This window comes from Octopus sinensis, linkage group LG23, assembly GCF_006345805.1.
Source record: "Octopus sinensis linkage group LG23, ASM634580v1, whole genome shotgun sequence".
Taxonomy (NCBI): Eukaryota; Metazoa; Mollusca; class Cephalopoda; order Octopoda; family Octopodidae; genus Octopus; species Octopus sinensis.
In genome coordinates this window covers 1,871,420-1,881,419 of record NC_043019.1, presented here as the reverse complement: position 1 = coordinate 1,881,419, position 10,000 = coordinate 1,871,420, and the positions used below count along the sequence as shown (strand labels likewise).

Here is a 10,000-nt window from a genome sequence, read left to right as displayed (position 1 = left end):
TTTCGCATTAATGTCCGGCAACTTCTATCGTAGGATGATCCTACATAGGTCATCTCAGTTGTATCAACTAACGTATACTTTGCCAGAAAAAAATATTTCTGATTGTAAGCATGTTTCGTATATGTGTCAAAATAAGCCACAGTTTTATTCCAGTGACTGATGACTGCAGTTTCAATAGCTATGATTTACGGTCTCGAATCTTAAAGATTATTAAATCATAAGACATGAAGCGTCACGCAGTGATACAGCAAACACATATTTCATTCAAGATATTATATCTAACAATAGATTTAAATGAATAATAGCAGTCAGGTTATTTCGATGTGACTTTGCTATATTTTTCAAGATAACCTTTCATCCGAGTGAAATATTTTTTTTTATGTTTCTCCGTATATATTTGTAAATGGATTGGTAACTTTGAATTTTATTGGTGATGGAGAAAATAATTTATCATTAAGAGCTTGAAATTGGAGTTTGTGTTGCTAACCATTTTTTTCTCTGCAATTCCGTGTGTTAAGGAAACAAATATCGCGTTGAGTGAAATCTATACATTCGTTGATATGTAAGAAATTGATATTTAGTATGTGATTTATTTGCGATTGATTATTTTGATACAGCATATTCTCTCTCTTATCTAAATAATGTAATGTTTTCAAACACAGACGCAAGGTCACACGGGTGAACAAGGGTGGTGCAGTCGCTGATATCTATCCCACGATTTGATAACGCGGGGTGGGAGGTGTGCCTCGGGTGCAACAACTACCAGAAATATCGGATCGATCTCACTGAATTAAACACACAACCATCATAAAATTTGTAGGATGCATGGGGCAATGAATCCTTGAAAATAAAATGTGAAGGTCAAGAGTTGAATCTATTTTATCTTACCTTTATCAGACATGATCGAGTTCCCACCGTCAATCTCCGACTTCGCCTGTCTCTGCGGCCCCTTCAATCTGTCCTTCTGCAACAGCACTTTCGGTGGTTTGGCCATGCATGTAGGCGTCCGGTGGGTGAACTGAGCCGTGATGTCCTTCTCCTAACTCCACTTCCCAACTGGCGGAAACGCGCGGGCGGGCAGCTGAAGACCTGGGTTACGACGATCAAGGAGGACCTCTCCGTGCTCACGGGTCCGCAGGTTGTCGGCGTGCGCCAATGGAACAGCGACTGGCTCGCTATCACCAGTGAACTGGCGCAGGACCGTCATGCGTGGGCTGCCATGGTTCGAGAAGCCAACTCAACCCACCCAGGGTGAATGTCGCCACAAGTACAAGTAAGTACAAGTATGTCTTAGATGGAAACAACAACTGACTGATAATTAATTTAATTGATCACGAGGCAAAATTTTCTTATATTTTCAGTTCAAATTATGAAATGAGACTGTAAAATGATGTAACTATATACTGCATAGCATTTATTTTGTGGCACCGCCTTCAAGATTCAAATTCTCTGTTGAATTGTTTTTCCGTTGCATTTACGATCAATTCAAATGATTAAAATTGTTCCATACGATGACCCTAAGTTTTGTGACGACTTATGTCAGCCTTAAGTCTGTCACCTCATAATAATGCAAAAACAAATGATAAACAAGGGTGCCTACCCGCTACAAGTAGAGAATTCTTCAACAAACCATAGTAATATTCACAAAAAGGCAGAATCTCATTTCATAATGCAGCCCCATTTATGCTACATTAAACAAAAGTCAAAATAGCCGAGGCTGGAACATCTCTCATCATGAAAGTATTCGGCTAAGTGGATCTGGTACTAATCAACAAGGTACAAAATCCTTTCAGAAGATGAGATGATGGAGAAGGTGCATCCGACTGAATAGCATATAGGGCTTAAATCCCATACACTTTAAATAGCCTGTACATGTTCCCTGGCTAAATAACTAAATTTGATTGAAATACACACACAGGAACACACACACGCTCACAGACACACACATATTCTCTGTCATGCACAAACCAAACATACATGTGTGTGCATATGCAAATATAGCTTGTCGCTAGAAACTACTTGCATGACATATGACCCAGTCAATACAAACTCAGCTGGTGATATATATATATATATATATATATATAGAGAGAGAGAGAGAGAGAGAGTTCACGAAAAATACAAAAGACTGAGACAGGTGGTGTACAAAACAAACAGATGTATTAGTATAACGCTCAGGAATAGAAAAGTCTTTTACGTTTCGAGCCTACGCTCTTCTACAGAAAGGGACACAGAAAAACATGGAGAGAAAAAATGTGATATATATATATATACATGCATGTATATTTATGGGGGTGTGCGCATGTGTGTGTATGTGTGTGTGAATATATACATATACATGCATGGCTCCCTATCTATATAGATTCTCACCACTATATATCTATATCTATCCATAAATCAATCTAGTTTGGACCATTGAGCACGGGTCACTTGTTTAAACACTACCATCTTGTCTTTAGATTATTTCAGAGCAGTTTACTATTTCGCAGCCATTCGTTTTCATTCCCTTACCTTCTGACATTCTGCGTAGCTCTGTAAAGAGTCATGAGCGTTGCATTTTCACCACTAACTAAACCATAAAAACGGAGCTACGGAGAAATATCTTCCCCGTTGTCTGGCCGCTTAGTAACAGCTGGCAAACGTCTTAGGATTAAAATTTAGTGTATTATAATTGAAGAACATGTAGTCGTATGTATAAAATCTATAGAATCCGTTTCTTGTATCTAGGGGTGGGGAGCGTGTTGTATCATTAGAACAGCTGGTTTTGCATATTTCTTCAGAGATTGGTTTACTGATTTGTAAAGCGGGATCTGTTAGTTTTTTTTAAATAAAGAGTTATGTTTTTCGTACTCCACACTCGGCTTATTTACATCTCTTTTCTCTTATGACACCGGGAACTTTACTACATAATTTTGAGGTTTTGAAGTACATTCCACATGATTTGGGAAGCAAGAAATTTGTGACTTCATGTATGGATGATGTAATCTTCATGATATCGGACACAAAAAAGATCAAGCTGGTTAGCACCCTTCTGCATCAAGTACTGATTGCTGATGGGTACGCGCCTTCACTGCGACCAATCGGTGGATTGCAAATTGGTACCTGAATAGACAAACCGAGATAGGAATCAAGTTCTGCCATTGAGAAAATCTTCCTGTCAAGATGCTTTTAGTCTGATTTGCTCCAGAACTTTCGATGTCATGAGGAATGAACCCTGTCGTATTTAGAAATCGGCTGAGTGTAGGCTGTTTCCATGAGCAGCTAACATCAGTATAATTTCAAGAGATAGCTAATCAGATAAACAGATAAGTCCCATTGAAAGTCTTTATGAAGTCTGTAATCAATTGGGTGTTCTATCCCTTCTCATATTTAACGAGAATTTTCATTAACGCCAAGGCCTTTTCTTTGAGACGATTTCGATTATTTTTCAAATTTTAATGGATTATTTAAAATTCTAATCGATTCTTTCAATTATTTTCTAGTCCCCAAGTAATCGTATTGATTGTAAATGCATTTAACAACGGTTTAATCTGCCGTGACCTTCAAAGCCTTGTACGTATCGATTAAATTTGAATTTAATACAAAAGGATACATAACTTATGGAGGTTACCATAATCGATAAAAGTTTGATTGAAATATCAATCGAGTAGTGGACAGATCCGGTGGTATACATTATAAGGCGAGCTGGCAGAAACGTTAGCACGCTGGGCGAAATGCTTAGCGGTATTTCGTCTGCGTTACGTTGTGAGTTCGAATTCCGCCGAGGTCGACTTTGCCTTTCATCGTTTCGGGGTCGATAAATTAAGTACCAGTTACGCACTGGGGTCGATGTAATCTACTTAATACCTATGTCTGTCCTTGTTTGTCCCCTCTGTGTTTAGCCCCTTGTGGGTAATAAAGAAATAGGTATACATTATAAGTATTACTTCGGGTGTTGTATTTTAAGAATTGTATTTTAAGAATTGTGGTTACGTATACAATTGTATATAATCATTGAAACTGGTCGTTATATTTATCGTGAAGATTAACGTTATCATATTCAATATGACACACATAATATATATATATATAATATAGGATAATATTTTTCGAAAGAACTTTTCTCAATGGCCAGCATATTAAAAAATACTTTTAAAGGTAAAATTTATAAACAATTTATAAACAAGGGCAAAAGAAAAAATTTCTAATGCCAAAATATGCCGAAACTAGACACATCGTCCATAACTATAAGTCCGTAACTTATAGCTTATATAACTATAAGCACGTGCTTATAGTGATGAATTATATGGTTATGGACGATGTGTCTAGTTTCGGCATATTTGGCATTAACATTTTTTTATTTTGCTCTTGTTCATAAGTGTTATATATATATATATATATATATATATATATATATATATTATACACACACACACACACACACACACACACACACACATACACACACACATACATATATATATATATTTTGATGAAATCGACTAGTCAGCTTCCCACAAATTTCAGGCCTTGTGCTGTTGGTAGAAAGGATTATTAATCTAGCATGAAGTGTAATGCAAAAGAAATGATAAATATTTGTTTCTATAAAACGGAATATTATTCTTGTACTTGATAAGGCAGTGTGGCTGGCTATAGGCTTCCATTGTGTCCATTAATGGATAGCAATAGAAGTGCGACATCATTGCTAACTGGAAACTGCACAAATGTTATAATAGAATTCACTCGAAAGCATTGGCGTTTTGATTTGCTCACCGATATATACATTATTCTCAATTATCTCCAGCTTCTCTACACTCTGTTCTTGGATCGGTTGTGCGTATAGAGACCCAAGGCAACACCGCTATATCAGAAACACTCTGCGTTATACTTTCCTGTTGGATTTTTAAGCGTCACCGGCCTACACATTGGAATTTATGTATATCATTCTATCATCTTGTTGGATATGTACATATGCATACATACATACATACATACATACATACATACATACATACATACATACATATATACATACATACATACATACATACATACTTACATACGTACGTACATACATACATACACACACAAACATACACACACATAAATATATATATATATATATATATTTATACACACACACACACACACACACACATATATATATATTATATATATATATATACAGAGAGAGAGAGAGAGAGAGGGTTTGGAAAATAATGGAAACACCTAGCTTCATTGCATCATAATTTTGAAGTATCTATAAAAATGTCAAAAGCTTCTTTTATTTTCATGTTTTTTGATATATTATTAGTGTTGCCTAATATGTTTTTCTAAAAGTGATGTTTCTTTTCAGATACCATCTGAAACAAGTAATAAAAATTCATCAAAATGCCAGATCTATCGCACTTCCAAAGACGTCAAATAGCTGGTGCTCGTATGGCAGGTGCTAGGGTAACGAAAATAGCCGAAATATTTGGTATATGAAGAAGTACTGTCTCGAAGGTAAAGACAGCCTTTGAGAAAGGGGGAGAAACATTTCGTCGAAACAAAACTCCGGAAGAAAACCAAAAATTTCTGATAGGAACCGTCGGACTCTTACACAAATTGTTAGAAAGGATCACAAAAGTACAGCTCCCAAAATTACTGCAGAGCTTAATGGCCACCTTGAGAACCCAGTTTCCACAAAAACTCTTCGCTAGGAGCTTCACAAAGCGGAATTTCACGGGAGGGACGCAAACAGAAAACCACTGCATCATAGCATCATAATTTCGAAATATCTATAAAACCGTCAAAAAGCTTTATTTTTATGTCTTTTGATTAGTTATTAGTGTTGTTTAATATGTTTTGTAAAATTGCTGTTTCTTTTCAGATGTCATCAGAAAAAGGTAATTGCAATTCATTAAAATGACAGATCTATCGGACTTTCAAAGAGGTAAAATAGTTGGTGCTCGTATAGCAGGCGCTAGGGTAGCGAAAACAGCCGAAATGTTTGGTGTATCAAGAAGTACATTCTCGAAAGTAAAGAGAGCCCCCGAGAAAAGGGGCAAAACATCCTCGTCGAAACAAAACTCCGGAAGAAAACCAAAACTTTCAGAGAGGGACCGTCGGACTCTTGCGCGAATTGTTATAAAGAATCACAAAATGACAGCTCTCGAAGTTACTGTAGAGCTTAATGACTGCCTCGAGAATCCAATTTCCACTAAAACTGTTCGCCAGGAGATGCACAAAGCGGGATTTTACGGGGGGGGGGGGCTACAATCAGAAAACCACTACTTTCAAAAACAAACGTTGCAAAACGTTTAGTGTGGAGTAAAAACATACAGAATTGGTCCCTAGAGCAGTGGAAGAACATTATTTACCTTATTCCTCACCACCGGCCGAGTACACTGGTGGAGAGAGCCAAAAGGAGCATTTGACCTAGACTGCCTTCTTCCAACTGTTAAACATAGAGGAGGATCTGTGATGATCTGGGGGGGGGGGCTATATCTTGGAAATCCACTGGTCCAATGGTTTCACTTCATGGCAGGATTTATAGTGAAAACTATTTAAGCATATTATCTGATCAAATTCATACTATGGTTTCGGAACTGTTTTCGGGGGGAAACGCAATCTTTCAGAATGATAATGCACCAATTCACATAGCTAAAGTTGTTACTGAATGGCACGAGGAACATTCTTATCTAGCCCACACAGTCTGAACATTTATGGTGCAATTTAGAAAAACAAGTAAGAGTCGATATCCTCTACCATCATCACTAAAAGAATTGGAGTCTGTTTTAGCTGAAGAATGGACAAAAATTATTTTGTAAAGCAATTCAAAGTTTGTCCGTGTCCAATTCAAGCTGTAATTACTGCCAAAGTTGGTCCTACTCCATACTAAAATAAATTTGTTTGAAATTTTAAGGTGTTTTCATTATTTTGTCCAACTCCGGTATATATATATATATATATATATATATATATATATATATATATATACATAAATGTTGTTTGAGCTAAACTGCACAATAATTTGTGCCTCTTCGTTTCAGGAACAGTTCGAGTTACATGTGAAACGTCAAAGATTAAATTTCTAGTCGAGAAAAAGTTAGCTGTCATGGTTGATTGGAGGCCATCTGAATATTGGAAACAAGTTAGCTCTTCCCTGATGATTACCACCGAATAGCAAAATGCCGAAATCATGACTACTGCCCACTGCTCTGAAAATAGCTGTAAAGTCCGTAAAACATGAGATGAGCAGCTACAGCTGAGACTACGAAGACCTGGTCCGAAGAAAGGGACATAGAAGTTGTGCTGACCGCGACCGTACGCCGCTGTTCAACACATTCCTCTGAAGAAGGGCTTGGCTGGCGCATGTTGCTACAGGAAAGCCATACGTCTGGCAGCAGTTTCAGTTCCTGGTCATACCTGCGGAGAGTGTCATAAGCAATTGTCGGAGAATTTCTGCGGCTTCAATAACATAAATTTCTGGCCGCCTAAGTCCCTTGATTTTAATCTCATGGATTACTATGAGTGGGAGTACTTTTGCAACATGAAGGGCACGGTGGTGGCAAAGATTAAAGCGGTGTTGGAAGGTTTTCCCAATAACACAGTGAATTACATGTGTGCCAGGCTCTGTCTTGAGGCCGTAATCTATTTGAGCCTGATGAGGTTGGGGCTAAAGTAAACTCTTATATCCCATTGATAATCTAGTTTATATATTTTTCATTTTTCAAAACTGGTTTATTATTGAACGGGATATTGAGTTTTCTTTCTCTTTTACGCAAACTATTAGGTTTACACACACACACACTCACAATCACACACACACAGACACACAGACACACACACACACAGACACACAGACACACAGACACACACACACACACGCACACACAGATACATATATATATATATATATTTATATATTCGTAGTGTACTCAGACTACCATTGGTTTCATATTGAGAGAATTACCTCTCAGAAATTATTCATATGTCGCATGGGATGTTGGTGTTTGGTGTTCATCTCACGTGATAGACTTGAATAATTGGTGAGAGTCATCTATCTCAGTATGAAACTAATGGTAGTTATACACACATACACAGATATTATATATATATATATATATATATATATATATATATATATATAATATATATATATATATATATATATATATATATATATTAGTATAACGTATTAGTATAAAGCTCGGGAAATGAAAAAGTCTTTAACATTTCGAGCCTACGCTCTTCCACAGAAAGGAACACAGAAAGAAACAAGGAGAGAAAATAAAGAACTTGTATTGGCTAGCGATCTATCTTGACAAATGCCGGAGAGAAGGGTCACACAGGAGAGCTAGGGAGAAGGATGCGTGTGTGTGTGTAGGGGGGGGGCGTGTATGTCTGTATTTCATAGGTTTCAAACTTATAGGCGGCCACCGTGCAATGACTAAAGAAAATAGTCTAGTAATAGAGCGAATAAGCCCTCAGCGGAAAAAAATAGGGTTTTCTGTTAAGGGGTTATATTTCCTGTTATCAGACTATTTTATTTAGTCATTGCACCGTGATCGCTTATAAGAATTAAGCTTATAAAATATTATATTATTATTATTATTTACAGAATTGTAAAAATCGATGCTGCTTACCAAAACCCATCGCATATGTATGAGTTATATATTGGGACGGGTTGTTACATGTTCTCTCTGTCAGATCTCACTCACATGACATGTGTTAAACGATAGAATTTGCCAAAGGTTCCATTCACAGTGATTGAACTGTCAAGAACACTGTAACTTAGCGAACGTCTTAATCACAGAATAACACTAATCTTGTAAAATTAGATTAAAATATGACACTTTTGCTCGGTTATGTTTCACGATTCTTGGAGGCAATATTTGGGGTTAATTTCTGTAAATTTTATCTTCGTAAATGTTCAAACTCAATTCATTTCAAATAATTCCTTAAAGAAAAAACAAAACAGCTAAATTAAGCAAAATGTAAACGGAACCTTTACAAGATAAGAATAATTTCTGGAATAAAAGTACAAAAGAAGAAGACGGGAAAGAGAATTACTTCTAAATGTTCCTTAATATGAAACGTGTATTCTAAAATTTATTTTTAATATAATTTTGTAGTCCCCGTATTGCAAATTGCATTTTATGACATTCCTAAGACGACTGATATCAAGCGAATAAAAATATCGATACAAAAGATTGCATGGCAGCTCGTTTTTATTGCTTAAATAATTGTAAATTGAATGGAAGGAATTTACATAATGAGATTTTGAATTCGTGGTATTTAGTGCTATTAATAATTTTCCAATTGTTCTGTACCCCATCATCCCCTCAAACGATTAGTCATTATATGCACCAACTGAGGTTAACATTTCAATAATATAAAAGATATTTAGTCTCGTAATGGGCAACGGAATAAATTCGAAAAAAATAATACAAAGGAACAAACACATCTAGTCATTTCCAGAATGGAAAATAAAGGCACGGCACCAGAAAATAGCAAAAGAGAATTTGTTTAGTCATCAGTTTCTAATGAATAATGAATAAATTTTGAAGGCACTAACCACTGTTTTCGATGTATAGCAAATTAAATGAACTAAGCTTCTATATTCAATGATCTGTACTTTTTCGCATATTTCGAAGAAAATATGCAGCGTACATGCATTTAATTTTTCAACGTTTCTGATCATTTTGGCCACAATGGGTTTTGCAGTAAATCACTAAATCATCCATAACTTTTGTATTATCCTCTCAAATTACACCAGCATCTCAGACAATAACAAATAATATCGTATTTATTGTCTGTGAAAATTATAGAATATAAAACAACATTGATAAAAACATATACCTACTTTTCTGACGAAAACAATGCCGTTCTGAACATTTTGGCCGCAACTGTATATATATATACACACCTATATATATACATTTAAATGCGTGAATATGTGTGTACGTATGTTTCTGCGCAAGCCAACGAACGTGTTGGCCATGAATAAAACGTTGTTTTGCCTGTAGACACACAA

At 36.1% G+C, this 10,000-nt stretch overlaps 1 long non-coding RNA gene across 1 annotated transcript in view; it reads left to right on the top strand.

The window, feature by feature from the left end:
• Window positions 1-6,654, top strand: part of LOC118767651 — a 21,432-nt gene extending 14,778 nt beyond the window's left edge. Inside the window, exons 4-5 of the long non-coding RNA XR_005003566.1 lie at window positions 4,210-4,216; window positions 6,533-6,654. This is a non-coding gene — a long non-coding RNA (uncharacterized LOC118767651). The remainder of the gene's footprint in view (window positions 1-4,209; window positions 4,217-6,532) is intronic.
• The last annotated feature ends 3,346 nt before the right edge of the window (window positions 6,655-10,000 follow it).